The sequence below is a fragment of the Nematostella vectensis genome, chromosome 5, assembly GCF_932526225.1.
Source record: "Nematostella vectensis chromosome 5, jaNemVect1.1, whole genome shotgun sequence".
Classification (NCBI taxonomy): Eukaryota; Metazoa; Cnidaria; class Anthozoa; order Actiniaria; family Edwardsiidae; genus Nematostella; species Nematostella vectensis.
Genome location: NC_064038.1, coordinates 18,230,523 through 18,248,532, shown reverse-complemented (window position 1 = coordinate 18,248,532; position 18,010 = coordinate 18,230,523). Strand labels below are relative to the sequence as shown.

At 46.4% G+C, this 18,010-nt stretch overlaps 87 non-coding genes and 10 pseudogenes across 87 annotated transcripts; all 97 read right to left on the bottom strand.

The window, feature by feature from the left end:
- Positions 1-31: 31 nt before the first annotated feature.
- On the bottom strand, positions 32-150 carry LOC125563532. The gene has a single exon (XR_007308551.1). It is a non-coding gene; the product is annotated as a 5S ribosomal RNA (ribosomal RNA).
- Positions 151-217: 67 nt separating this feature from the next.
- LOC125563705 lies at positions 218-336 on the bottom strand. Its single transcript, XR_007308725.1, has one exon. It is a non-coding gene; the product is annotated as a 5S ribosomal RNA (ribosomal RNA).
- Positions 337-403: 67 nt separating this feature from the next.
- LOC125564216 lies at positions 404-522 on the bottom strand. The gene has a single exon (XR_007309236.1). It is a non-coding gene; the product is annotated as a 5S ribosomal RNA (ribosomal RNA).
- A 67-nt stretch (positions 523-589) lies between these two features.
- Positions 590-708, bottom strand: LOC125566635 (annotated as a pseudogene).
- A 67-nt stretch (positions 709-775) lies between these two features.
- Positions 776-894, bottom strand: LOC125565398. The gene has a single exon (XR_007310411.1). It is a non-coding gene; the product is annotated as a 5S ribosomal RNA (ribosomal RNA).
- Positions 895-961: 67 nt separating this feature from the next.
- Positions 962-1,080, bottom strand: LOC125563521. The gene has a single exon (XR_007308540.1). It is a non-coding gene; the product is annotated as a 5S ribosomal RNA (ribosomal RNA).
- Positions 1,081-1,147: 67 nt separating this feature from the next.
- Positions 1,148-1,266, bottom strand: LOC125564348. Its single transcript, XR_007309367.1, has one exon. It is a non-coding gene; the product is annotated as a 5S ribosomal RNA (ribosomal RNA).
- A 67-nt stretch (positions 1,267-1,333) lies between these two features.
- On the bottom strand, positions 1,334-1,452 carry LOC125564863. Its single transcript, XR_007309881.1, has one exon. It is a non-coding gene; the product is annotated as a 5S ribosomal RNA (ribosomal RNA).
- A 67-nt stretch (positions 1,453-1,519) lies between these two features.
- Positions 1,520-1,638, bottom strand: LOC125566634 (annotated as a pseudogene).
- Positions 1,639-1,705: 67 nt separating this feature from the next.
- On the bottom strand, positions 1,706-1,824 carry LOC125565918. The gene has a single exon (XR_007310926.1). It is a non-coding gene; the product is annotated as a 5S ribosomal RNA (ribosomal RNA).
- A 67-nt stretch (positions 1,825-1,891) lies between these two features.
- Positions 1,892-2,010, bottom strand: LOC125563645. The gene has a single exon (XR_007308664.1). It is a non-coding gene; the product is annotated as a 5S ribosomal RNA (ribosomal RNA).
- Positions 2,011-2,077: 67 nt separating this feature from the next.
- LOC125565152 lies at positions 2,078-2,196 on the bottom strand. Its single transcript, XR_007310169.1, has one exon. It is a non-coding gene; the product is annotated as a 5S ribosomal RNA (ribosomal RNA).
- A 67-nt stretch (positions 2,197-2,263) lies between these two features.
- Positions 2,264-2,382, bottom strand: LOC125563568. The gene has a single exon (XR_007308587.1). It is a non-coding gene; the product is annotated as a 5S ribosomal RNA (ribosomal RNA).
- Positions 2,383-2,449: 67 nt separating this feature from the next.
- On the bottom strand, positions 2,450-2,568 carry LOC125563608. Its single transcript, XR_007308627.1, has one exon. It is a non-coding gene; the product is annotated as a 5S ribosomal RNA (ribosomal RNA).
- Positions 2,569-2,635: 67 nt separating this feature from the next.
- On the bottom strand, positions 2,636-2,754 carry LOC125564273. Its single transcript, XR_007309293.1, has one exon. It is a non-coding gene; the product is annotated as a 5S ribosomal RNA (ribosomal RNA).
- Positions 2,755-2,821: 67 nt separating this feature from the next.
- On the bottom strand, positions 2,822-2,940 carry LOC125564333. Its single transcript, XR_007309352.1, has one exon. It is a non-coding gene; the product is annotated as a 5S ribosomal RNA (ribosomal RNA).
- A 67-nt stretch (positions 2,941-3,007) lies between these two features.
- LOC125566633 lies at positions 3,008-3,126 on the bottom strand (annotated as a pseudogene).
- A 67-nt stretch (positions 3,127-3,193) lies between these two features.
- Positions 3,194-3,312, bottom strand: LOC125565397. The gene has a single exon (XR_007310410.1). It is a non-coding gene; the product is annotated as a 5S ribosomal RNA (ribosomal RNA).
- Positions 3,313-3,379: 67 nt separating this feature from the next.
- LOC125564876 lies at positions 3,380-3,498 on the bottom strand. The gene has a single exon (XR_007309894.1). It is a non-coding gene; the product is annotated as a 5S ribosomal RNA (ribosomal RNA).
- A 67-nt stretch (positions 3,499-3,565) lies between these two features.
- Positions 3,566-3,684, bottom strand: LOC125563268. Its single transcript, XR_007308287.1, has one exon. It is a non-coding gene; the product is annotated as a 5S ribosomal RNA (ribosomal RNA).
- A 67-nt stretch (positions 3,685-3,751) lies between these two features.
- On the bottom strand, positions 3,752-3,870 carry LOC125564864. Its single transcript, XR_007309882.1, has one exon. It is a non-coding gene; the product is annotated as a 5S ribosomal RNA (ribosomal RNA).
- Positions 3,871-3,937: 67 nt separating this feature from the next.
- LOC125565802 lies at positions 3,938-4,056 on the bottom strand. Its single transcript, XR_007310813.1, has one exon. It is a non-coding gene; the product is annotated as a 5S ribosomal RNA (ribosomal RNA).
- Positions 4,057-4,123: 67 nt separating this feature from the next.
- Positions 4,124-4,242, bottom strand: LOC125564332. Its single transcript, XR_007309351.1, has one exon. It is a non-coding gene; the product is annotated as a 5S ribosomal RNA (ribosomal RNA).
- Positions 4,243-4,309: 67 nt separating this feature from the next.
- LOC125566632 lies at positions 4,310-4,428 on the bottom strand (annotated as a pseudogene).
- Positions 4,429-4,495: 67 nt separating this feature from the next.
- LOC125565917 lies at positions 4,496-4,614 on the bottom strand. The gene has a single exon (XR_007310925.1). It is a non-coding gene; the product is annotated as a 5S ribosomal RNA (ribosomal RNA).
- Positions 4,615-4,681: 67 nt separating this feature from the next.
- LOC125563644 lies at positions 4,682-4,800 on the bottom strand. Its single transcript, XR_007308663.1, has one exon. It is a non-coding gene; the product is annotated as a 5S ribosomal RNA (ribosomal RNA).
- A 67-nt stretch (positions 4,801-4,867) lies between these two features.
- Positions 4,868-4,986, bottom strand: LOC125565063. Its single transcript, XR_007310081.1, has one exon. It is a non-coding gene; the product is annotated as a 5S ribosomal RNA (ribosomal RNA).
- A 67-nt stretch (positions 4,987-5,053) lies between these two features.
- Positions 5,054-5,172, bottom strand: LOC125566107. The gene has a single exon (XR_007311114.1). It is a non-coding gene; the product is annotated as a 5S ribosomal RNA (ribosomal RNA).
- A 67-nt stretch (positions 5,173-5,239) lies between these two features.
- Positions 5,240-5,358, bottom strand: LOC125563727. Its single transcript, XR_007308747.1, has one exon. It is a non-coding gene; the product is annotated as a 5S ribosomal RNA (ribosomal RNA).
- Positions 5,359-5,425: 67 nt separating this feature from the next.
- LOC125563512 lies at positions 5,426-5,544 on the bottom strand. Its single transcript, XR_007308531.1, has one exon. It is a non-coding gene; the product is annotated as a 5S ribosomal RNA (ribosomal RNA).
- Positions 5,545-5,611: 67 nt separating this feature from the next.
- Positions 5,612-5,730, bottom strand: LOC125563563. The gene has a single exon (XR_007308582.1). It is a non-coding gene; the product is annotated as a 5S ribosomal RNA (ribosomal RNA).
- A 67-nt stretch (positions 5,731-5,797) lies between these two features.
- On the bottom strand, positions 5,798-5,916 carry LOC125566918 (annotated as a pseudogene).
- A 67-nt stretch (positions 5,917-5,983) lies between these two features.
- Positions 5,984-6,102, bottom strand: LOC125566513. Its single transcript, XR_007311522.1, has one exon. It is a non-coding gene; the product is annotated as a 5S ribosomal RNA (ribosomal RNA).
- A 67-nt stretch (positions 6,103-6,169) lies between these two features.
- LOC125563782 lies at positions 6,170-6,288 on the bottom strand. Its single transcript, XR_007308802.1, has one exon. It is a non-coding gene; the product is annotated as a 5S ribosomal RNA (ribosomal RNA).
- Positions 6,289-6,355: 67 nt separating this feature from the next.
- On the bottom strand, positions 6,356-6,474 carry LOC125564782. Its single transcript, XR_007309801.1, has one exon. It is a non-coding gene; the product is annotated as a 5S ribosomal RNA (ribosomal RNA).
- Positions 6,475-6,541: 67 nt separating this feature from the next.
- Positions 6,542-6,660, bottom strand: LOC125565395. The gene has a single exon (XR_007310408.1). It is a non-coding gene; the product is annotated as a 5S ribosomal RNA (ribosomal RNA).
- Positions 6,661-6,727: 67 nt separating this feature from the next.
- Positions 6,728-6,846, bottom strand: LOC125564012. Its single transcript, XR_007309031.1, has one exon. It is a non-coding gene; the product is annotated as a 5S ribosomal RNA (ribosomal RNA).
- Positions 6,847-6,913: 67 nt separating this feature from the next.
- On the bottom strand, positions 6,914-7,032 carry LOC125563544. The gene has a single exon (XR_007308563.1). It is a non-coding gene; the product is annotated as a 5S ribosomal RNA (ribosomal RNA).
- A 67-nt stretch (positions 7,033-7,099) lies between these two features.
- On the bottom strand, positions 7,100-7,218 carry LOC125565088. Its single transcript, XR_007310105.1, has one exon. It is a non-coding gene; the product is annotated as a 5S ribosomal RNA (ribosomal RNA).
- A 67-nt stretch (positions 7,219-7,285) lies between these two features.
- Positions 7,286-7,404, bottom strand: LOC125563500. The gene has a single exon (XR_007308519.1). It is a non-coding gene; the product is annotated as a 5S ribosomal RNA (ribosomal RNA).
- Positions 7,405-7,471: 67 nt separating this feature from the next.
- LOC125563704 lies at positions 7,472-7,590 on the bottom strand. Its single transcript, XR_007308724.1, has one exon. It is a non-coding gene; the product is annotated as a 5S ribosomal RNA (ribosomal RNA).
- A 67-nt stretch (positions 7,591-7,657) lies between these two features.
- LOC125564215 lies at positions 7,658-7,776 on the bottom strand. The gene has a single exon (XR_007309235.1). It is a non-coding gene; the product is annotated as a 5S ribosomal RNA (ribosomal RNA).
- Positions 7,777-7,843: 67 nt separating this feature from the next.
- Positions 7,844-7,962, bottom strand: LOC125566630 (annotated as a pseudogene).
- Positions 7,963-8,029: 67 nt separating this feature from the next.
- LOC125565394 lies at positions 8,030-8,148 on the bottom strand. The gene has a single exon (XR_007310407.1). It is a non-coding gene; the product is annotated as a 5S ribosomal RNA (ribosomal RNA).
- Positions 8,149-8,215: 67 nt separating this feature from the next.
- Positions 8,216-8,334, bottom strand: LOC125563489. Its single transcript, XR_007308508.1, has one exon. It is a non-coding gene; the product is annotated as a 5S ribosomal RNA (ribosomal RNA).
- Positions 8,335-8,401: 67 nt separating this feature from the next.
- On the bottom strand, positions 8,402-8,520 carry LOC125564347. The gene has a single exon (XR_007309366.1). It is a non-coding gene; the product is annotated as a 5S ribosomal RNA (ribosomal RNA).
- A 67-nt stretch (positions 8,521-8,587) lies between these two features.
- Positions 8,588-8,706, bottom strand: LOC125564861. Its single transcript, XR_007309879.1, has one exon. It is a non-coding gene; the product is annotated as a 5S ribosomal RNA (ribosomal RNA).
- A 67-nt stretch (positions 8,707-8,773) lies between these two features.
- LOC125566629 lies at positions 8,774-8,892 on the bottom strand (annotated as a pseudogene).
- A 67-nt stretch (positions 8,893-8,959) lies between these two features.
- LOC125565916 lies at positions 8,960-9,078 on the bottom strand. Its single transcript, XR_007310924.1, has one exon. It is a non-coding gene; the product is annotated as a 5S ribosomal RNA (ribosomal RNA).
- A 67-nt stretch (positions 9,079-9,145) lies between these two features.
- On the bottom strand, positions 9,146-9,264 carry LOC125563642. Its single transcript, XR_007308661.1, has one exon. It is a non-coding gene; the product is annotated as a 5S ribosomal RNA (ribosomal RNA).
- Positions 9,265-9,331: 67 nt separating this feature from the next.
- LOC125565151 lies at positions 9,332-9,450 on the bottom strand. Its single transcript, XR_007310168.1, has one exon. It is a non-coding gene; the product is annotated as a 5S ribosomal RNA (ribosomal RNA).
- A 67-nt stretch (positions 9,451-9,517) lies between these two features.
- Positions 9,518-9,636, bottom strand: LOC125563567. The gene has a single exon (XR_007308586.1). It is a non-coding gene; the product is annotated as a 5S ribosomal RNA (ribosomal RNA).
- Positions 9,637-9,703: 67 nt separating this feature from the next.
- LOC125563607 lies at positions 9,704-9,822 on the bottom strand. The gene has a single exon (XR_007308626.1). It is a non-coding gene; the product is annotated as a 5S ribosomal RNA (ribosomal RNA).
- A 67-nt stretch (positions 9,823-9,889) lies between these two features.
- LOC125564272 lies at positions 9,890-10,008 on the bottom strand. Its single transcript, XR_007309292.1, has one exon. It is a non-coding gene; the product is annotated as a 5S ribosomal RNA (ribosomal RNA).
- Positions 10,009-10,075: 67 nt separating this feature from the next.
- LOC125564331 lies at positions 10,076-10,194 on the bottom strand. The gene has a single exon (XR_007309350.1). It is a non-coding gene; the product is annotated as a 5S ribosomal RNA (ribosomal RNA).
- A 67-nt stretch (positions 10,195-10,261) lies between these two features.
- Positions 10,262-10,380, bottom strand: LOC125566628 (annotated as a pseudogene).
- A 67-nt stretch (positions 10,381-10,447) lies between these two features.
- On the bottom strand, positions 10,448-10,566 carry LOC125565393. Its single transcript, XR_007310406.1, has one exon. It is a non-coding gene; the product is annotated as a 5S ribosomal RNA (ribosomal RNA).
- A 67-nt stretch (positions 10,567-10,633) lies between these two features.
- On the bottom strand, positions 10,634-10,752 carry LOC125564875. Its single transcript, XR_007309893.1, has one exon. It is a non-coding gene; the product is annotated as a 5S ribosomal RNA (ribosomal RNA).
- A 67-nt stretch (positions 10,753-10,819) lies between these two features.
- LOC125563267 lies at positions 10,820-10,938 on the bottom strand. The gene has a single exon (XR_007308286.1). It is a non-coding gene; the product is annotated as a 5S ribosomal RNA (ribosomal RNA).
- A 67-nt stretch (positions 10,939-11,005) lies between these two features.
- LOC125566520 lies at positions 11,006-11,124 on the bottom strand. The gene has a single exon (XR_007311529.1). It is a non-coding gene; the product is annotated as a 5S ribosomal RNA (ribosomal RNA).
- A 67-nt stretch (positions 11,125-11,191) lies between these two features.
- Positions 11,192-11,310, bottom strand: LOC125564033. The gene has a single exon (XR_007309052.1). It is a non-coding gene; the product is annotated as a 5S ribosomal RNA (ribosomal RNA).
- Positions 11,311-11,377: 67 nt separating this feature from the next.
- LOC125563485 lies at positions 11,378-11,496 on the bottom strand. Its single transcript, XR_007308504.1, has one exon. It is a non-coding gene; the product is annotated as a 5S ribosomal RNA (ribosomal RNA).
- A 67-nt stretch (positions 11,497-11,563) lies between these two features.
- Positions 11,564-11,682, bottom strand: LOC125565271. The gene has a single exon (XR_007310286.1). It is a non-coding gene; the product is annotated as a 5S ribosomal RNA (ribosomal RNA).
- A 67-nt stretch (positions 11,683-11,749) lies between these two features.
- Positions 11,750-11,868, bottom strand: LOC125566231. Its single transcript, XR_007311238.1, has one exon. It is a non-coding gene; the product is annotated as a 5S ribosomal RNA (ribosomal RNA).
- A 67-nt stretch (positions 11,869-11,935) lies between these two features.
- LOC125565350 lies at positions 11,936-12,054 on the bottom strand. Its single transcript, XR_007310364.1, has one exon. It is a non-coding gene; the product is annotated as a 5S ribosomal RNA (ribosomal RNA).
- A 67-nt stretch (positions 12,055-12,121) lies between these two features.
- On the bottom strand, positions 12,122-12,240 carry LOC125566201. The gene has a single exon (XR_007311208.1). It is a non-coding gene; the product is annotated as a 5S ribosomal RNA (ribosomal RNA).
- Positions 12,241-12,307: 67 nt separating this feature from the next.
- LOC125565392 lies at positions 12,308-12,426 on the bottom strand. Its single transcript, XR_007310405.1, has one exon. It is a non-coding gene; the product is annotated as a 5S ribosomal RNA (ribosomal RNA).
- Positions 12,427-12,493: 67 nt separating this feature from the next.
- Positions 12,494-12,612, bottom strand: LOC125563479. Its single transcript, XR_007308498.1, has one exon. It is a non-coding gene; the product is annotated as a 5S ribosomal RNA (ribosomal RNA).
- A 67-nt stretch (positions 12,613-12,679) lies between these two features.
- Positions 12,680-12,798, bottom strand: LOC125564689. Its single transcript, XR_007309708.1, has one exon. It is a non-coding gene; the product is annotated as a 5S ribosomal RNA (ribosomal RNA).
- A 67-nt stretch (positions 12,799-12,865) lies between these two features.
- On the bottom strand, positions 12,866-12,984 carry LOC125566627 (annotated as a pseudogene).
- Positions 12,985-13,051: 67 nt separating this feature from the next.
- LOC125566510 lies at positions 13,052-13,170 on the bottom strand. The gene has a single exon (XR_007311519.1). It is a non-coding gene; the product is annotated as a 5S ribosomal RNA (ribosomal RNA).
- A 67-nt stretch (positions 13,171-13,237) lies between these two features.
- Positions 13,238-13,356, bottom strand: LOC125563781. The gene has a single exon (XR_007308801.1). It is a non-coding gene; the product is annotated as a 5S ribosomal RNA (ribosomal RNA).
- A 67-nt stretch (positions 13,357-13,423) lies between these two features.
- LOC125564062 lies at positions 13,424-13,542 on the bottom strand. The gene has a single exon (XR_007309081.1). It is a non-coding gene; the product is annotated as a 5S ribosomal RNA (ribosomal RNA).
- A 67-nt stretch (positions 13,543-13,609) lies between these two features.
- LOC125565149 lies at positions 13,610-13,728 on the bottom strand. The gene has a single exon (XR_007310166.1). It is a non-coding gene; the product is annotated as a 5S ribosomal RNA (ribosomal RNA).
- A 67-nt stretch (positions 13,729-13,795) lies between these two features.
- On the bottom strand, positions 13,796-13,914 carry LOC125563780. Its single transcript, XR_007308800.1, has one exon. It is a non-coding gene; the product is annotated as a 5S ribosomal RNA (ribosomal RNA).
- A 67-nt stretch (positions 13,915-13,981) lies between these two features.
- Positions 13,982-14,100, bottom strand: LOC125563950. Its single transcript, XR_007308969.1, has one exon. It is a non-coding gene; the product is annotated as a 5S ribosomal RNA (ribosomal RNA).
- A 67-nt stretch (positions 14,101-14,167) lies between these two features.
- Positions 14,168-14,286, bottom strand: LOC125565148. The gene has a single exon (XR_007310165.1). It is a non-coding gene; the product is annotated as a 5S ribosomal RNA (ribosomal RNA).
- Positions 14,287-14,353: 67 nt separating this feature from the next.
- On the bottom strand, positions 14,354-14,472 carry LOC125563779. Its single transcript, XR_007308799.1, has one exon. It is a non-coding gene; the product is annotated as a 5S ribosomal RNA (ribosomal RNA).
- A 67-nt stretch (positions 14,473-14,539) lies between these two features.
- On the bottom strand, positions 14,540-14,658 carry LOC125563266. The gene has a single exon (XR_007308285.1). It is a non-coding gene; the product is annotated as a 5S ribosomal RNA (ribosomal RNA).
- A 67-nt stretch (positions 14,659-14,725) lies between these two features.
- LOC125565365 lies at positions 14,726-14,844 on the bottom strand. Its single transcript, XR_007310379.1, has one exon. It is a non-coding gene; the product is annotated as a 5S ribosomal RNA (ribosomal RNA).
- A 67-nt stretch (positions 14,845-14,911) lies between these two features.
- LOC125564063 lies at positions 14,912-15,030 on the bottom strand. The gene has a single exon (XR_007309082.1). It is a non-coding gene; the product is annotated as a 5S ribosomal RNA (ribosomal RNA).
- Positions 15,031-15,097: 67 nt separating this feature from the next.
- Positions 15,098-15,216, bottom strand: LOC125566230. Its single transcript, XR_007311237.1, has one exon. It is a non-coding gene; the product is annotated as a 5S ribosomal RNA (ribosomal RNA).
- Positions 15,217-15,283: 67 nt separating this feature from the next.
- On the bottom strand, positions 15,284-15,402 carry LOC125565349. The gene has a single exon (XR_007310363.1). It is a non-coding gene; the product is annotated as a 5S ribosomal RNA (ribosomal RNA).
- Positions 15,403-15,469: 67 nt separating this feature from the next.
- On the bottom strand, positions 15,470-15,588 carry LOC125566199. The gene has a single exon (XR_007311206.1). It is a non-coding gene; the product is annotated as a 5S ribosomal RNA (ribosomal RNA).
- A 67-nt stretch (positions 15,589-15,655) lies between these two features.
- LOC125565391 lies at positions 15,656-15,774 on the bottom strand. The gene has a single exon (XR_007310404.1). It is a non-coding gene; the product is annotated as a 5S ribosomal RNA (ribosomal RNA).
- Positions 15,775-15,841: 67 nt separating this feature from the next.
- On the bottom strand, positions 15,842-15,960 carry LOC125563468. Its single transcript, XR_007308487.1, has one exon. It is a non-coding gene; the product is annotated as a 5S ribosomal RNA (ribosomal RNA).
- Positions 15,961-16,027: 67 nt separating this feature from the next.
- On the bottom strand, positions 16,028-16,146 carry LOC125564688. Its single transcript, XR_007309707.1, has one exon. It is a non-coding gene; the product is annotated as a 5S ribosomal RNA (ribosomal RNA).
- Positions 16,147-16,213: 67 nt separating this feature from the next.
- LOC125566626 lies at positions 16,214-16,332 on the bottom strand (annotated as a pseudogene).
- Positions 16,333-16,399: 67 nt separating this feature from the next.
- Positions 16,400-16,518, bottom strand: LOC125566509. Its single transcript, XR_007311518.1, has one exon. It is a non-coding gene; the product is annotated as a 5S ribosomal RNA (ribosomal RNA).
- A 67-nt stretch (positions 16,519-16,585) lies between these two features.
- LOC125563778 lies at positions 16,586-16,704 on the bottom strand. The gene has a single exon (XR_007308798.1). It is a non-coding gene; the product is annotated as a 5S ribosomal RNA (ribosomal RNA).
- A 67-nt stretch (positions 16,705-16,771) lies between these two features.
- Positions 16,772-16,890, bottom strand: LOC125563839. Its single transcript, XR_007308858.1, has one exon. It is a non-coding gene; the product is annotated as a 5S ribosomal RNA (ribosomal RNA).
- A 67-nt stretch (positions 16,891-16,957) lies between these two features.
- Positions 16,958-17,076, bottom strand: LOC125564923. Its single transcript, XR_007309941.1, has one exon. It is a non-coding gene; the product is annotated as a 5S ribosomal RNA (ribosomal RNA).
- Positions 17,077-17,143: 67 nt separating this feature from the next.
- Positions 17,144-17,262, bottom strand: LOC125563777. The gene has a single exon (XR_007308797.1). It is a non-coding gene; the product is annotated as a 5S ribosomal RNA (ribosomal RNA).
- A 67-nt stretch (positions 17,263-17,329) lies between these two features.
- On the bottom strand, positions 17,330-17,448 carry LOC125563726. Its single transcript, XR_007308746.1, has one exon. It is a non-coding gene; the product is annotated as a 5S ribosomal RNA (ribosomal RNA).
- A 67-nt stretch (positions 17,449-17,515) lies between these two features.
- LOC125565147 lies at positions 17,516-17,634 on the bottom strand. Its single transcript, XR_007310164.1, has one exon. It is a non-coding gene; the product is annotated as a 5S ribosomal RNA (ribosomal RNA).
- A 67-nt stretch (positions 17,635-17,701) lies between these two features.
- Positions 17,702-17,820, bottom strand: LOC125563775. The gene has a single exon (XR_007308795.1). It is a non-coding gene; the product is annotated as a 5S ribosomal RNA (ribosomal RNA).
- A 67-nt stretch (positions 17,821-17,887) lies between these two features.
- On the bottom strand, positions 17,888-18,006 carry LOC125563265. Its single transcript, XR_007308284.1, has one exon. It is a non-coding gene; the product is annotated as a 5S ribosomal RNA (ribosomal RNA).
- Between the last annotated feature and the right edge of the window lie 4 nt (positions 18,007-18,010).

Below are 18,010 nucleotides of genomic sequence, written 5' to 3'. Positions count from 1 at the left end.
TCCTGTGAGTACTTCGATGACAAAAAGGAAATGCCTACAGCACACGGTATTCCCAGGCGGTCACCCATCCAAGTACTAACCGCGCCCTACTGAGCTTAACTTCGGTGATCGGACGAGAACCGGTGCTTTCTCAGTGGTATGGCCGTAGACGACAGAACTGTGTAAGAAATATATATTATATAACAGTCCTGTGAGTACTTCGATGACAAAAAGGAAATGCCTACAGCACACGGTATTCCCAGGCGGTCACCCATCCAAGTACTAACCGCGCCCTACTGAGCTTAACTTCGGTGATCGGACGAGAACTGGTGCTTTCTCAGTGGTATGGCCGTAGACGATAGAACTGTGTAAGATCTATCTATTATATAACAGTCCTGTTAGTACTTCGAAAACAAAAAGGAAATGCCTACAGCACACGGTATTCCCAGTCGGTCACCCATCCAAGTACTAACCGCGCCCTACTGAGCTTAACTTCGGTGATCCGACGAGAACCGGTGCTTTCTCAGTGGTATGGCCGTAGACGATAGAACTGTTTAAGATCTATCTATTATATAACAGTCCTGTGAGTACCTCGATAACAAAAAGGAAATGCCTACAGCACACGGTATTCCCAGGCGGTCACCCGTCCAAGTACTAACCGTGCCCTACTGACTTTAAGTTCTGTGATCGGACGAGAACTGGTGCTTTCTCAGTGGTATGGCCGTAAACGATAGAACTGTGTAACATCTATCTATTATATAACAGTCCTGTCAGTACCTCGATAACAAAAAGGAAATGCCTACAGCACACGGTATTCCGAAGCGGTCACCCATCCAAGTACTTACCGCGCCCTACTGAGCTTAACTTCGGTGATCGGACGAGAACCGGTGCTTTCTAAGTGGTATGGCCGTAGACGATAGAACTGTGTAAGATCTATCTATTATATAACAGTCCTGTGAGTACTTCGATGACAAAAAGGAAATGCCTACAGCACACGGTATTCCCAGGCGGTCACCCATCCAAGTACTAACCGCGCCCTACTGAGCTTAACTTCGGTGATCGGACGAGAACCGGTGCTTTCTCAGTGGTATGGCCGTAGACGATAGAACTGTGTAAGATCTATCTATTATATAACAGTCCTGTTAGTACTTCGAAAACAAAAAGGAAATGCCTACAGCACACGGTATTCCCAGGCGGTCACCCATCCAAGTACTAACCGCGCCCTACTGAGCTTAACTTCGGTGATCGGACGAGAACTGGTGCTTTCTCAATGGTATGGCCGTAGACGATAGAACTGTGTAAGATCTATCTATTATATAACAGTAATGTTAGTACTTCGAAAACAAAAAGGAAATGCCTACAGCACACGGTATTCCCATGCGGTCACCCATCCAAGTACTAACCGCGCCCTACTGAGCTTAACTTCAGTGTTTGGACGAGAACCGGTGCTTTCTCAGTGGTATGGCCGTAGACGATAGAACTGTTTAAGATCTATCTATTATATAACAGTCCTGTGAGTACCTCGATAACAAAAAGGAAATGCCTACAGCACACGGTATTCCCAGGCGGTCACCCGTCCAAGTACTAACCGTGCCCTACTGACTTTAAGTTCTGTGATCGGACGAGAACTGGTGCTTTCTCAGTGGTATGGCCGTAAACGATAGAACTGTGTAACATCTATCTATTATATAACAGTCCTGTCAGTACCTCAATAACAAAAAAGAAATGCCTACAGCACACGGTATTCCGAAGCGGTCACCCATCCAAGTACTTAACGCGCCCTACTGAGCTTAACTTCGGTGATCGGACGAGAACCGGTGCTTTCTAAGTGGTATGGCCGTAGACGATAGAACTGTGTAAGATCTATCTATTATATAACAGTCCTGTGAGTACTTCCATGACAAAAAGGAAATGCCTACAGCACACGGTATTCCCAGGCGGTCACCCATCCAAGTACTAACCGTGCCCTACTGAGCTTAACTTCGGTGATCGGACGAGAACCGGTGCTTTCTCAGTGGTATGGTCGTAGACGACAGAACTGTTTAAGATCTATCTATTATATAACAGTCCTGTGAGTACCTCGATAACAAAAAGGAAATGCCTACAGCACACGGTATTCCGAAGCGGTCACCCATCCAAGTACTTACCGCGCCCTACTAAGCTTAACTTCGGTGATCGGACGAGAACCGGTGCTTTCTAAGTGGTATGGCCGTAGACGATAGAACTGTGTAAGATCTATCTATTATATAACAGTCCTGTGAGTACTTCGATGACAAAAAGGAAATGTCTACAGCACACGGTATTCCCAGGCGGTCACCCATCCAAGTACTAACCGCGCCCTACTGAGCTTAACTTCGGTGATCGGACGAGAACCGGTGCTTTCTCAGTGGTATGGTCGTAGACGACAGAACTGTTTAAGATCTATCTATTATATAACAGTCCTGTGAGTACCTCGATAACAAAAAGGAAATGCCTACAGCACACGGTATTCCCAGGCGGTCACCCATCCAAGTACTAACCGCGCCCTACTGAGCTTAACTTCGGTGATCGGACGAGAACCGGTGCTTTCACAGTGGTATGGCCGTAGACGACAGAACTGTGTAAGAAATATATATTATATAACAGTCCTGTGAGTACTTCGATGACAAAAAGGAAATGCCTACAGCACACGGTATTCCCAGGCGGTCACCCATCCAAGTACTAACCGCGCCCTACTGAGCTTCACTTCGGTGATCGGACGAGAACTGGTGCTTTCTCAGTGGTATGGCCGTAGACGATAGAACTGTGTAAGATCTATCTATTATATAACAGTCCTGTTAGTACTTCGAAAACAAAAAGGAAATGCCTACAGCACACGGTATTCCCAGTCGGTCACCCATCCAAGTACTAACCGCGCCCTACTGAGCTTAACTTCAGTGATCGGACGAGAACCGGTGCTTTCTCAGTGGTATGGCCGTAGACGATAGAACTGTTTAAGATCTATCTATTATATAACAGTCCTGTGAGTACCTCGATAACAAAAAGGAAATGCCTACAGCACACGGTATTCCCAGGCGGTCACCCGTCCAAGTACTAACCGTGCCCTACTGACTTTAAGTTCTGTGATCGGACGAGAACTGGTGCTTTCTCAGTGGTATGGCCGTAAACGATAGAACTGTGTAACATCTATCTATTATATAACAGTCCTGTCAGTACCTCGATAACAAAAAGGAAATGCCTACAGCACACGGTATTCCGAAGCGGTCACCCATCCAAGTACTTACCGCGCCCTACTGAGCTTAACTTCGGTGATCGGACGAGAACCGGTGCTTTCTAAGTGGTATGGCCGTAGACGATAGAACTGTGTAAGATCTATCTATTATATAACAGTCCTGTGAGTACTTCGATGACAAAAAGGAAATGCCTACAGCACACGGTATTCCCAGGCGGTCACCCATCCAAGTACTAACCGCGCCCTACTGAGCTTAACTTCGGTGATCGGACGAGAACCGGTGCTTTCTCAGTGGTATGGTCGTAGAGGACAGAACTGTTTAAGATCTATCTATTATATAACAGTCCTGTGAGTACCTCGATAACAAAAAGGAAATGCCTACAGCACACGGTATTCCCAGGCGGTCACCCATCCAAGTACTAACCGTGCCCTACTGAGCTTAACTACGGTGATCGGACGAGAACCGGTGCTTTCTCAGTGGTATGGCCGTAGACGACAGAACTGTGTAAGAAATAGATTTTATATAACAGTCCTGTGAGTACTTTGGTAACAAAAAGGAAATGTCTACAGCACACGGTATTCCGAAGCGGTCACCCATCCAAGTACTTACCGCGCCCTACTAAGCTTAACTTCGGTGATCGGACGAGAACCGGTGCTTTCTAAGTGGTATGGCCGTAGACGATAGAACTGTGTAAGATCTATCTATTATATAACAGTCCTGTGAGTACTTCGAAAACAAAAAGGAAATGCCTACAGCACACGGTATTCCCAGGCGGTCACCCATCCAAGTACTAACCGCGCCCTACTGAGCTTAACTTCGGTGATCGGACGAGAACTGGTGCTTTCTCAATGGTATGGCCTTAGACGATAGAACTGTGTAAGATCTATCTATTATATAACAGTAATGTTAGTACTTCGAAAACAAAAAGGAAATGCCTACAGCACACGGTATTCCCAGTCGGTCACCCATCCAAGTACTAACCGCGCCCTACTGAGCTTAACTTCAGTGATCGGACGAGAACCGGTGCTTTCTCAGTGGTATGGCCGTAGACGATAGAACTGTTTAAGATCTATCTATTATATAACAGTCCTGTGAGTACCTCGATAACAAAAAGGAAATGCCTACAGCACACGGTATTCCCAGGCGGTCACCCGTCCAAGTACTAACCGTGCCCTACTGACTTTAAGTTCTGTGATCGGACGAGAACTGGTGCTTTCTCAGTGGTATGGCCGTAAACGATAGAACAGTGTAACATCTATCTATTATATAACAGTCCTGTCAGTACCTCAATAACAAAAAGGAAATGCCTACAGCACACGGTATTCCGAAGCGGTCACCCATCCAAGTACTTAACGCGCCCTACTGAGCTTAACTTCGGTGATCGGACGAGAACCGGTGCTTTCTAAGTGGTATGGCCGTAGACGATAGAACTGTGTAAGATCTATCTATTATATAACAGTCCTGTGAGTACTTCGATGACAAAAAGGAAATGCCTACAGCACACGGTATTCCCAGGCGGTCACCCATCCAAGTACTAACCGTGCCCTACTGAGCTTAACTTCGGTGATCGGACGAGAACCGGTGCTTTCTCAGTGGTATGGTCGTAGACGACAGAACTGTTTAAGATCTATCTATTATATAACAGTCCTGTGAGTACCTCGATAACAAAAAGGAAATGCCTACAACACACGGTATTCCCAGGCGGTCACCCATCCAAGTACTAACTGTGCCCTACCGAGCTTAACTACGGTGATCGGACGAGAACCGGTGCTTTCTCAGTGGTATGGCCGTAGACGACAGAACTGTGTAAGAACTAGATTTTATATAACAGTCCTGTGAGTACTTTGGTAACAAAAAGGAAATGCCTACAGCACACGGTTTTCCGAAGCGGTCACCCATCCAAGTACTTACCGCGCCCTACTGAGCTTAACTTCGGTGATCGGACGAGAACCCGTGCTTTCTAAGTGGTATGGCCGTAGACGATAGAACTGTGTAAGATCTATCTATTATATAACAGTCCTGTGAGTACTTCGATGACAAAAAGGAAATGCCTACAGCACACGGTATTCCCAGGCGGTCACCCATCCAAGTACTAACCTCGCCCTACTGAGCTTAACTTCGGTTATCGGACGAGAACCGGTGCTTTCTCAGTGGTATGGCCGTAGACGACAGTACTGTGTAAGAAATATATATTATATAACAGTCCTGTGAGTACTTCGATGACAAAAAGGAAATGCCTACAGCACACGGTATTCCCAGGCGGTCACCCATCCAAGTACTAACCGCGCCCTACTGAGCTTAACTTCGGTGATCGGACGAGAACCGGTGCTTTCTCAGTGGTATGGCCGTAGACGATAGAACTGTGTAAGATCTATCTATTATATAACAGTCCTGTTAGTACTTCGAAAACAAAAAGTAAATGCCTACAGCACACGGTATTCCCAGGCGGTCACCCATCCAAGTACTAACCGCGCCCTACTGAGCTTAACTTCGGTGATCCGACGAGAACCGGTGCTTTCTCAGTGGTATGGCCGTAGACGATAGAACTGTTTAAGATCTATCTATTATATAACAGTCCTGTGAGTACCTCGATAACAAAAAGGAAATGCCTACAGCACACGGTATTCCCAGGCGGTCACCCGTCCAAGTACTAACCGTGCCATACTGACTTTAAGTTCTGTGATCGGACGAGAACTGGTGCTTTCTCAGTGGTATGGCCGTAAACGATAGAACTGTGTAACATCTATCTATTATATAACAGTCCTGTCAGTACCTCGATAACAAAAAGGAAATGCCTACAGCACACGGTATTCCGAAGCGGTCACCCATCCAAGTACTTACCGCGCCCTAATAAGCTTAACTTCTGTGATCGGACGAGAACCGGTGCTTTCTAAGTGGTATGGCCGTAGACGATAGAACTGTGTAAGATCTATCTATTATATAACAGTCCTGTGAGTACTTCGATGACAAAAAGGAAATGCCTACAGCACACGGTATTCCCAGGCGGTCACCCATCCAAGTACTAACCGCGCCCTACTGAGCTTAACTTCGGTGATCGGACGAGAACCGGTGCTTTCTCAGTGGTATGGTCGTAGACGACAGAACTGTTTAAGATCTATCTATTATATAACAGTCCTGTGAGTACCTCGATAACAAAAAGGAAATGCCTACAGCACACGGTATTCCCAGGCGGTCACACATCCAAGTACTAACCGTGCCCTACTGAGCTTAACTACGGTGATCGGACGAGAACCGGTGCTTTCTCAGTGGTATGGCCGTAGACGACAGAACTGTGTAAGAAATAGATTTTATATAACAGTCCTGTGAGTACTTTGGTAACAAAAAGGAAATGCCTACAGCACACGGTATTCCGAAGCGGTCACCCATCCAAGTACTTACCGCGCCCTACTGAGCTTAACTTCGGTGATCGGACGAGAACCGGTGCTTTCTAAGTGGTATGGCCGTAGACGATAGAACTGTGTAAGATCTATCTATTATATAACAGTCCTGTGAGTACTTCGATGACAAAAAGGAAATGCCTACAGCACACGGTATTCCCAGGCGGTCACCCATCCAAGTACTATCCGCGCCCTACTGAGCTTAACTTCGGTGATCGGACGAGAACCGGTGCTTTCTCAGTGGTATGGTCGTAGACGAAAGAACTGTTTAAGATCTATCTATTATATAACAGTCCTGTGAGTACCTCGATAACAAAAAGGAAATGCCTACAGCACACGGTATTCCCAGGCGGTCACCCATCCAAGTACTAACCGTGCCCTACTGAGCTTAACTACGGTGATCGGACGAGAACCGGTGCTTTCTCAGTGGTATGACCGTAGACGACAGAACTGTGTAAGAAATAGATTTTATATAACAGTCCTGTGAGTACTTTGGTAACAAAAAGGAAATGTCTACAGCACACGGTATTCCGAAGCGGTCACCCATCCAAGTACTTACCGCGCCCTACTGAGCTTAACTTCGGTGATCGGACGAGAACCGGTGCTTTCTAAGTGGTATGGCCGTAGACGATAGAACTGTGTGAGATCTATCTATTATTTAACAGTCCTGTGAGTACTTCGATGACAAAAAGGAAATGCCTACAGCACACGGTATTCCCAGGCGGTCACCCATCCAAGTACTAACCGCGCCCTACTGAGCTTAACTTCGGTGATCGGACGAGAACCGGTGCTTTCTCAGTGGTATGGCCGTAGACGACAGAACTGTGTAAGAAATATATATTATATAACAGTCCTGTGAGTACTTCGATGACAAAAAGGAAATGCCTACAGCACACGGTATTCCCAGGCGGTCACCCATCCAAGTACTAACCGCGCCCTACTGAGCTTAACTTCGGTGATCGGACGAGAACTGGTGCTTTCTCAGTGGTATGGCCGTAGACGATAGAACTGTGTAAGATCTATCTATTATATAACAGTCCTGTTAGTACTTCGAAAACAAAAAGGAAATGCCTACAGCACACGGTATTCCCAGTCGGTCACCCATCCAAGTACTAACCGCGCCCTACTGAGCTTAACTTCGGTGATCCGACGAGAACCGGTGCTTTCTCAGTGGTATGGCCGTAGACGATAGAACTGTTTAAGATCTATCTATTATATAACAGTCCTGTGAGTACCTCGATAACAAAAAGGAAATGCCTACAGCACACGGTATTCCCAGGCGGTCACCCGTCCAAGTACTAACCGTGCCCTACTGACTTTAAGTTCTGTGATCGGACGAGAACTGGTGCTTTCTCAGTGGTATGGCCGTAAACGATAGAACTGTGTAACATCTATCTATTATATAACAGTCCTGTCAGTACCTCGATAACAAAAAGGAAATGCCTACAGCACACGGTATTCCGAAGCGGTCACCCATCCAAGTACTTACCGCGCCCTACTGAGCTTAACTTCGGTGATCGGACGAGAACCGGTGCTTTCTAAGTGGTATGGCCGTAGACGATAGAACTGTGTAAGATCTATCTATTATATAACAGTCCTGTGAGTACTTCGATGACAAAAAGGAAATGCCTACAGCACACGGTATTCCCAGGCGGTCACCCATCCAAGTACTAACCGCGCCCTACTGAGCTTAACTTCGGTGATCGGACGAGAACCGGTGCTTTCTCAGTGGTATGGCCGTAGACGATAGAACTGTGTAAGATCTATCTATTATATAACAGTCCTGTTAGTACTTCGAAAACAAAAAGGAAATGCCTACAGCACACGGTATTCCCAGGCGGTCACCCATCCAAGTACTAACCGCGCCCTACTGAGCTTAACTTCGGTGATCGGACGAGAACTGGTGCTTTCTCAATGGTATGGCCGTAGACGATAGAACTGTGTAAGATCTATCTATTATATAACAGTAATGTTAGTACTTCGAAAACAAAAAGGAAATGCCTACAGCACACGGTATTCCCATGCGGTCACCCATCCAAGTACTAACCGCGCCCTACTGAGCTTAACTTCAGTGTTTGGACGAGAACCGGTGCTTTCTCAGTGGTATGGCCGTAGACGATAGAACTGTTTAAGATCTATCTATTATATAACAGTCCTGTGAGTACCTCGATAACAAAAAGGAAATGCCTACAGCACACGGTATTCCCAGGCGGTCACCCGTCCAAGTACTAACCGTGCCCTACTGACTTTAAGTTCTGTGATCGGACGAGAACTGGTGCTTTCTCAGTGGTATGGCCGTAAACGATAGAACTGTGTAACATCTATCTATTATATAACAGTCCTGTCAGTACCTCAATAACAAAAAAGAAATGCCTACAGCACACGGTATTCCGAAGCGGTCACCCATCCAAGTACTTAACGCGCCCTACTGAGCTTAACTTCGGTGATCGGACGAGAACCGGTGCTTTCTAAGTGGTATGGCCGTAGACGATAGAACTGTGTAAGATCTATCTATTATATAACAGTCCTGTGAGTACTTCCATGACAAAAAGGAAATGCCTACAGCACACGGTATTCCCAGGCGGTCACCCATCCAAGTACTAACCGTGCCCTACTGAGCTTAACTTCGGTGATCGGACGAGAACCGGTGCTTTCTCAGTGGTATGGTCGTAGACGACAGAACTGTTTAAGATCTATCTATTATATAACAGTCCTGTGAGTACCTCGATAACAAAAAGGAAATGCCTACAGCACACGGTATTCCGAAGCGGTCACCCATCCAAGTACTTACCGCGCCCTACTAAGCTTAACTTCGGTGATCGGACGAGAACCGGTGCTTTCTAAGTGGTATGGCCGTAGACGATAGAACTGTGTAAGATCTATCTATTATATAACAGTCCTGTGAGTACTTCGATGACAAAAAGGAAATGTCTACAGCACACGGTATTCCCAGGCGGTCACCCATCCAAGTACTAACCGCGCCCTACTGAGCTTAACTTCGGTGATCGGACGAGAACCGGTGCTTTCTCAGTGGTATGGTCGTAGACGACAGAACTGTTTAAGATCTATCTATTATATAACAGTCCTGTGAGTACCTCGATAACAAAAAGGAAATGCCTACAGCACACGGTATTCCCAGGCGGTCACCCATCCAAGTACTAACCGCGCCCTACTGAGCTTAACTTCGGTGATCGGACGAGAACCGGTGCTTTCACAGTGGTATGGCCGTAGACGACAGAACTGTGTAAGAAATATATATTATATAACAGTCCTGTGAGTACTTCGATGACAAAAAGGAAATGCCTACAGCACACGGTATTCCCAGGCGGTCACCCATCCAAGTACTAACCGCGCCCTACTGAGCTTCACTTCGGTGATCGGACGAGAACTGGTGCTTTCTCAGTGGTATGGCCGTAGACGATAGAACTGTGTAAGATCTATCTATTATATAACAGTCCTGTTAGTACTTCGAAAACAAAAAGGAAATGCCTACAGCACACGGTATTCCCAGTCGGTCACCCATCCAAGTACTAACCGCGCCCTACTGAGCTTAACTTCAGTGATCGGACGAGAACCGGTGCTTTCTCAGTGGTATGGCCGTAGACGATAGAACTGTTTAAGATCTATCTATTATATAACAGTCCTGTGAGTACCTCGATAACAAAAAGGAAATGCCTACAGCACACGGTATTCCCAGGCGGTCACCCGTCCAAGTACTAACCGTGCCCTACTGACTTTAAGTTCTGTGATCGGACGAGAACTGGTGCTTTCTCAGTGGTATGGCCGTAAACGATAGAACTGTGTAACATCTATCTATTATATAACAGTCCTGTCAGTACCTCGATAACAAAAAGGAAATGCCTACAGCACACGGTATTCCGAAGCGGTCACCCATCCAAGTACTTACCGCGCCCTACTGAGCTTAACTTCGGTGATCGGACGAGAACCGGTGCTTTCTAAGTGGTATGGCCGTAGACGATAGAACTGTGTAAGATCTATCTATTATATAACAGTCCTGTGAGTACTTCGATGACAAAAAGGAAATGCCTACAGCACACGGTATTCCCAGGCGGTCACCCATCCAAGTACTAACCGCGCCCTACTGAGCTTAACTTCGGTGATCGGACGAGAACCGGTGCTTTCTCAGTGGTATGGTCGTAGAGGACAGAACTGTTTAAGATCTATCTATTATATAACAGTCCTGTGAGTACCTCGATAACAAAAAGGAAATGCCTACAGCACACGGTATTCCCAGGCGGTCACCCATCCAAGTACTAACCGTGCCCTACTGAGCTTAACTACGGTGATCGGACGAGAACCGGTGCTTTCTCAGTGGTATGGCCGTAGACGACAGAACTGTGTAAGAAATAGATTTTATATAACAGTCCTGTGAGTACTTTGGTAACTAAAAGGAAATGCGTACAGCACACGGTATTCCGAAGCGGTCACCCATCCAAGTACTTACCGCGCCCTACTGAGCTTAACTTCGGTGATCGGACGAGAACCGTTGCTTTCTAAGTGGTATGGCCGTAGACGATAGAACTGTGTAAGATCTATCTATTATATAACAGTCCTGTGAGTACTTCGATGACAAAAAGGAAATGCCTACAGCACACGGTATTCCGAAGCGGTCACCCATCCAAGTACTAACCGCGCCCTACTGAGCTTAACTTCGGTGATCGGACGAGAACCGGTGCTTTCTCAGTGGTATGGCCGTAGACGACAGAACTGTGTAAGAAATAGATTTTATATAACAGTCCTGTGAGTACTTTGGTAACAAAAAGGAAATGCCTACAGCACACGGTATTCCCAGGCGGTCACCCATCCAAGTACTTACCGCGCCCTACTGAGCTTAACTTCGGTGATCGGACGAGAACCGGTGCTTTCTCAGTGGTATGGCCGTAGACGATAGAACTGTGTAAGATCTATCTATTATATAACAGTCCTGTGAGTACTTCGATGACAAAAAGGAAATGCCTACAGCACACGGTATTCCGAAGCGGTCACCCATCCAAGTACTAACCGCGCCCTACTGAGCTTAACTTCGGTGATCGGACGAGAACAGGTGCTTTCTCAGTGGTATGGCCGTAGACGACAGAACTGTGTAAGAAATAGATTTTATATGACAGTCCTGTGAGTACTTTGGTAACAAAAAGGAAATGCCTACAGCACACGGTATTCCGAAGCGGTCACTCATCCAAGTACTTACCGCGCCCTACTGAGCTTAACTTCGGTGATCGGACGAGAACCGGTGCTTTCTAAGTGGTATGGCCGTAGACGATAGAACTGTGTAAGATCTATCTATTATATAACAGTCCTGTGAGTACTTCGATGACAAAAAGGAAATGCCTATAGCACACGGTATTCCCAGGCGGTCACCCATCCAAGTACTAACCGCGCCCTACTGAGCTTAACTACGGTGATCGGACGAGAACCGGTGCTTTCTCAGTGGTATGGTCGTAGACGACAGAACTGTTTAAAATCTATCTATTATATAACAGTCCTATGAGTACCTCGATAACAAAAAGGAAATGCCTACAGCACACGGTATTCCCAGGCCGTCACCCATCCAAGTACTAACCGTGCCCTACTGAGCTTAACTACGGTGATAGGACGAGAACCGGTGCTTTCTCAGTGGTATGGCCGTAGACGACAGAACTGTGTAAGAAATAGATTTTATATAACAGTCCTGTGAGTACTTTGGTAACAAAAAGGAAATGCCTACAGCACACGGTATTCCGAAGCGGTCACCCATCCAAGTACTTACCGCGCCCTACTGAGCTTAACTTCGGTGATCGGACGAGAACCGGTGCTTTCTAAGTGGTATGGCCGTAGACGATAGAACTGTGTAAGATCTATCTATTATATAACAGTCCTGTGAGTACTTCGATGACAAAAAGGAAATGCCTACAGCACACGGTATTCCCAGGCGGTCACCCATCCAAGTACTAACCGCGCCCTACTGAGCTTAACTTCGGTGATCGGACGAGAACCGGTGCTTTCTCAGTGGTATGGCCGTAGACGACAGAACTGTGTAAGAAATATATATTATATAACAGTCCTGTGAGTACTTCGATGACAAAAAGGAAATGCCTACAGCACACGGTATTCCCAGGCGGTCACCCATCCAAGTACTAACAGCGCCCTACTGAGCTTAACTTCGGTGATCGAACGAGAACCGGTGCTTTCTCAGTGGTATGGCCGTAGACGATAGAACTGTTTAAGATCTATCTATTATATAACAGTCCTGTGAGTACATCGATAACAAAAAGGAAATGCCTACAGCACACGGTATTCCCAGGCGGTCACCCGTCCAAGTACTAACCGTGCCCTACTGACTTTAAGTTCTGTGATCGGACGAGAACTGGTGCTTTCTCAGTGGTATGGCCGTAAACGATAGAACTGTGTAACATCTATCTATTATATAACAGTCCTGTCAGTACCTCGATAACAAAAAGGAAATTCCTACAGCACACGGTATTCCGAAGCGGTCACCCATCCAAGTACTTACCGCGCCCTAATGAGCTTAACTTCGGTGATCGGACGAGAACCGGTGCTTTCTAAGTGGTATGGCCGTAGACGATAGAACTGTGTAAGATCTATCTATTATCTAACAGTCCTGTGAGTACTTCGATGACAAAAAGGAAATGCCTACAGCACACGGTATTCCCAGGCGGTCACCCATCCAAGTACTAACCGCGCCCTACTGAGCTTAACTTCGGTGATCGGACGAGAACCGGTGCTTTCTCAGTGGTATGGTCGTAGACGACAGAACTGTTTAAGATCTATCTATTATATAACAGTCCTGTGAGTACCTCGATAACAAAAAGGAAATGCCTACAGCACACGGTATTCCCAGGCGGTCACCCATCCAAGTACTAACCGTGCCCTACTGAGCTTAACTTCGGTGATCGGACGAGAACCGGTGCTTTCTCAGTGGTATGGCCGTAGACGACAGAACTATGTAAGAAATAGATTTTATATAACAGTCCTGTGAGTACTTTGGTAACAAAAAGGAAATGCCTACAGCACACGGTATTCCGAAGCGGTCACCCATCCAAGTACTTACCGCGCCCTACTAAGCTTAACTTCGGTGATCGGACGAGAACCGGTGCTTTCTAAGTGGTATGGCCGTAGACGATAGAACTGTGTAAGATCTATCTATTATATAACAGTCCTGTGAGTACTTCGATGACAAAAAGGAAATGCCTACAGCACACGGTATTCCCAGGCGGTCACCCATCCAAGTACTAACCGCGCCCTACTGAGCTTAACTTCGGTGATCGGACGAGAACCGGTGCTTTCTCAGTGGTATGGTCGTAGACGACAGAACTGTTTAAGATCTATCTATTATATAACAGTCCTGTGAGTACCTCGATAACAAAAAGGAAATGCCTACAGCACACGGTATTCCCAGGCGGTCACCCATCCAAGTACTAACCGTGCCCTACTGAGCTTAACTTCGGTGATCGGACGAGAACCGGTGCTTTCTCAGTGGTATGGCCGTAGACGACAGAACTGTGTAAGAAATAGATTTTATATAACAGTCCTGTGAGTACTTTGGTAACAAAAAGGAAATGCCTACAGCACACGGTATTCCGAAGCGGTCACCCATCCAAGTACTTACCGCGCCCTACTAAGCTTAACTTCGGTGATCGGACGAGAACCGGTGCTTTCTAAGTGGTATGGCCGTAGACGATAGAACTGTGTAAAATCTATCTATTATATAACAGTCCTGTGAGTACTTCGATGACAAAAAGGAAATGCCTACAGCACACGGTATTCCCAGGCGGTCACCCATCCAAGTACTAACCGCGCCCTACTGAGCTTAACTTCGGTGATCGGACGAGAACCGGTGCTTTCTCAGTGGTATGGTCGTAGACGACAGAACTGTTTAAGATCTATCTATTATATAACAGTCCTGTGAGTACCTCGATAACAAAAAGGAAATGCCTACAGCACACGGTATTCCCAGGCGGTCACCCATCCAAGTACTAACCGTGCCCTACTGAGCTTAACTACGGTGATCGGACGAGAACCGGTGCTTTCTCAGTGGTATGGCCGTAGACGACAGAACTGTGTAAGAAATAGATTTTATATAACAGTCCTGTGAGTACTTTGGTAACAAAAAGAAAATGCCCACAGCACACGGTATTCCGAAGCGGTCACCCATCCAAGTACTTACCGCGCCCTACTCAGCTTAACTTCGGTGATCGGACGAGAACCGGTGCTTTCTAAGTGGTATGGCCGTAGACGATAGAACTGTGTAAGATCTATCTATTATATAACAGTCCTGTGAGTACTTCGATGACAAAAAGGAAATGCCTACAGCACACGGTATTCCCAGGCGGTCACCCATCCAAGTACTAACCACGCCCTACTGAGCTTAACTTCGGTGATCGGACGAGAACAGGTGCTTTCTCAGTGGTATGGCCGTAGACGACAGAACTGTGTAAGAAATAGATTTTATATGACAGTCCTGTGAGTACTTTGGTAACAAAAAGGAAATGCCTACAGCACACGGTATTCCGAAGCGGTCACTCATCCAAGTACTTACCGCGCCCTACTGAGCTTAACTTCGGTGATCGGACGAGAACCGGTGCTTTCTAAGTGGTATGGCCGTAGACGATAGAACTGTGTAAGATCTATCTATTATATAACAGTCCTGTGAGTACTTCGATGACAAAAAGGAAATGCCTATAGCACACGGTATTCCCAGGCGGTCACCCATCCAAGTACTAACCGCGCCCTACTGAGCTTAACTACGGTGATCGGACGAGAACCGGTGCTTTCTCAGTGGTATGGTCGTAGACGACAGAACTGTTTAAAATCTATCTATTATATAACAGTCCTATGAGTACCTCGATAACAAAAAGGAAATGCCTACAGCACACGGTATTCCCAGGCCGTCACCCATCCAAGTACTAACCGTGCCCTACTGAGCTTAACTACGGTGATAGGACGAGAACCGGTGCTTTCTCAGTGGTATGGCCGTAGACGACAGAACTGTGTAAGAAATAGATTTTATATAACAGTCCTGTGAGTACTTTGGTAACAAAAAGGAAATGCCTACAGCACACGGTATTCCGAAGCGGTCACCCATCCAAGTACTTACCGCGCCCTACTGAGCTTAACTTCGGTGATCGGACGAGAACCGGTGCTTTCTAAGTGGTATGGCCGTAGACGATAGAACTGTGTAAGATCTATCTATTATATAACAGTCCTGTGAGTACTTCGATGACAAAAAGGAAATGCCTACAGCACACGGTATTCCCAGGCGGTCACCCATCCAAGTACTAACCGCGCCCTACTGAGCTTAACTTCGGTGATCGGACGAGAACCGGTGCTTTCTCAGTGGTATGGCCGTAGACGACAGAACTGTGTAAGAAATATATATTATATAACAGTCCTGTGAGTACTTCGATGACAAAAAGGAAATGCCTACAGCACACGGTATTCCCAGGCGGTCACCCATCCAAGTACTAACAGCGCCCTACTGAGCTTAACTTCGGTGATCGAACGAGAACCGGTGCTTTCTCAGTGGTATGGCCGTAGACGATAGAACTGTTTAAGATCTATCTATTATATAACAGTCCTGTGAGTACATCGATAACAAAAAGGAAATGCCTACAGCACACGGTATTCCCAGGCGGTCACCCGTCCAAGTACTAACCGTGCCCTACTGACTTTAAGTTCTGTGATCGGACGAGAACTGGTGCTTTCTCAGTGGTATGGCCGTAAACGATAGAACTGTGTAACATCTATCTATTATATAACAGTCCTGTCAGTACCTCGATAACAAAAAGGAAATTCCTACAGCACACGGTATTCCGAAGCGGTCACCCATCCAAGTACTTACCGCGCCCTAATGAGCTTAACTTCGGTGATCGGACGAGAACCGGTGCTTTCTAAGTGGTATGGCCGTAGACGATAGAACTGTGTAAGATCTATCTATTATCTAACAGTCCTGTGAGTACTTCGATGACAAAAAGGAAATGCCTACAGCACACGGTATTCCCAGGCGGTCACCCATCCAAGTACTAACCGCGCCCTACTGAGCTTAACTTCGGTGATCGGACGAGAACCGGTGCTTTCTCAGTGGTATGGTCGTAGACGACAGAACTGTTTAAGATCTATCTATTATATAACAGTCCTGTGAGTACCTCGATAACAAAAAGGAAATGCCTACAGCACACGGTATTCCCAGGCGGTCACCCATCCAAGTACTAACCGTGCCCTACTGAGCTTAACTTCGGTGATCGGACGAGAACCGGTGCTTTCTCAGTGGTATGGCCGTAGACGACAGAACTATGTAAGAAATAGATTTTATATAACAGTCCTGTGAGTACTTTGGTAACAAAAAGGAAATGCCTACAGCACACGGTATTCCGAAGCGGTCACCCATCCAAGTACTTACCGTGCCCTACTAAGCTTAACTTCGGTGATCGGACGAGAACCGGTGCTTTCTAAGTGGTATGGCCGTAGACGATAGAACTGTGTAAGATCTATCTATTATATAACAGTCCTGTGAGTACTTCGATGACAAAAAGGAAATGCCTACAGCACACGGTATTCCCAGGCGGTCACCCATCCAAGTACTAACCGCGCCCTACTGAGCTTAACTTCGGTGATCGGACGAGAACCGGTGCTTTCTCAGTGGTATGGTCGTAGACGACAGAACTGTTTAAGATCTATCTATTATATAACAGTCCTGTGAGTACCTCGATAACAAAAAGGAAATGCCTACAGCACACGGTATTCCCAGGCGGTCACCCATCCAAGTACTAACCGTGCCCTACTGAGCTTAACTTCGGTGATCGGACGAGAACCGGTGCTTTCTCAGTGGTATGGCCGTAGACGACAGAACTGTGTAAGAAATAGATTTTATATAACAGTCCTGTGAGTACTTTGGTAACAAAAAGGAAATGCCTACAGCACACGGTATTCCGAAGCGGTCACCCATCCAAGTACTTACCGCGCCCTACTAAGCTTAACTTCGGTGATCGGACGAGAACCGGTGCTTTCTAAGTGGTATGGCCGTAGACGATAGAACTGTGTAAAATCTATCTATTATATAACAGTCCTGTGAGTACTTCGATGACAAAAAGGAAATGCCTACAGCACACGGTATTCCCAGGCGGTCACCCATCCAAGTACTAACCGCGCCCTACTGAGCTTAACTTCGGTGATCGGACGAGAACCGGTGCTTTCTCAGTGGTATGGTCGTAGACGACAGAACTGTTTAAGATCTATCTATTATATAACAGTCCTGTGAGTACCTCGATAACAAAAAGGAAATGCCTACAGCACACGGTATTCCCAGGCGGTCACCCATCCAAGTACTAACCGTGCCCTACTGAGCTTAACTACGGTGATCGGACGAGAACCGGTGCTTTCTCAGTGGTATGGCCGTAGACGACA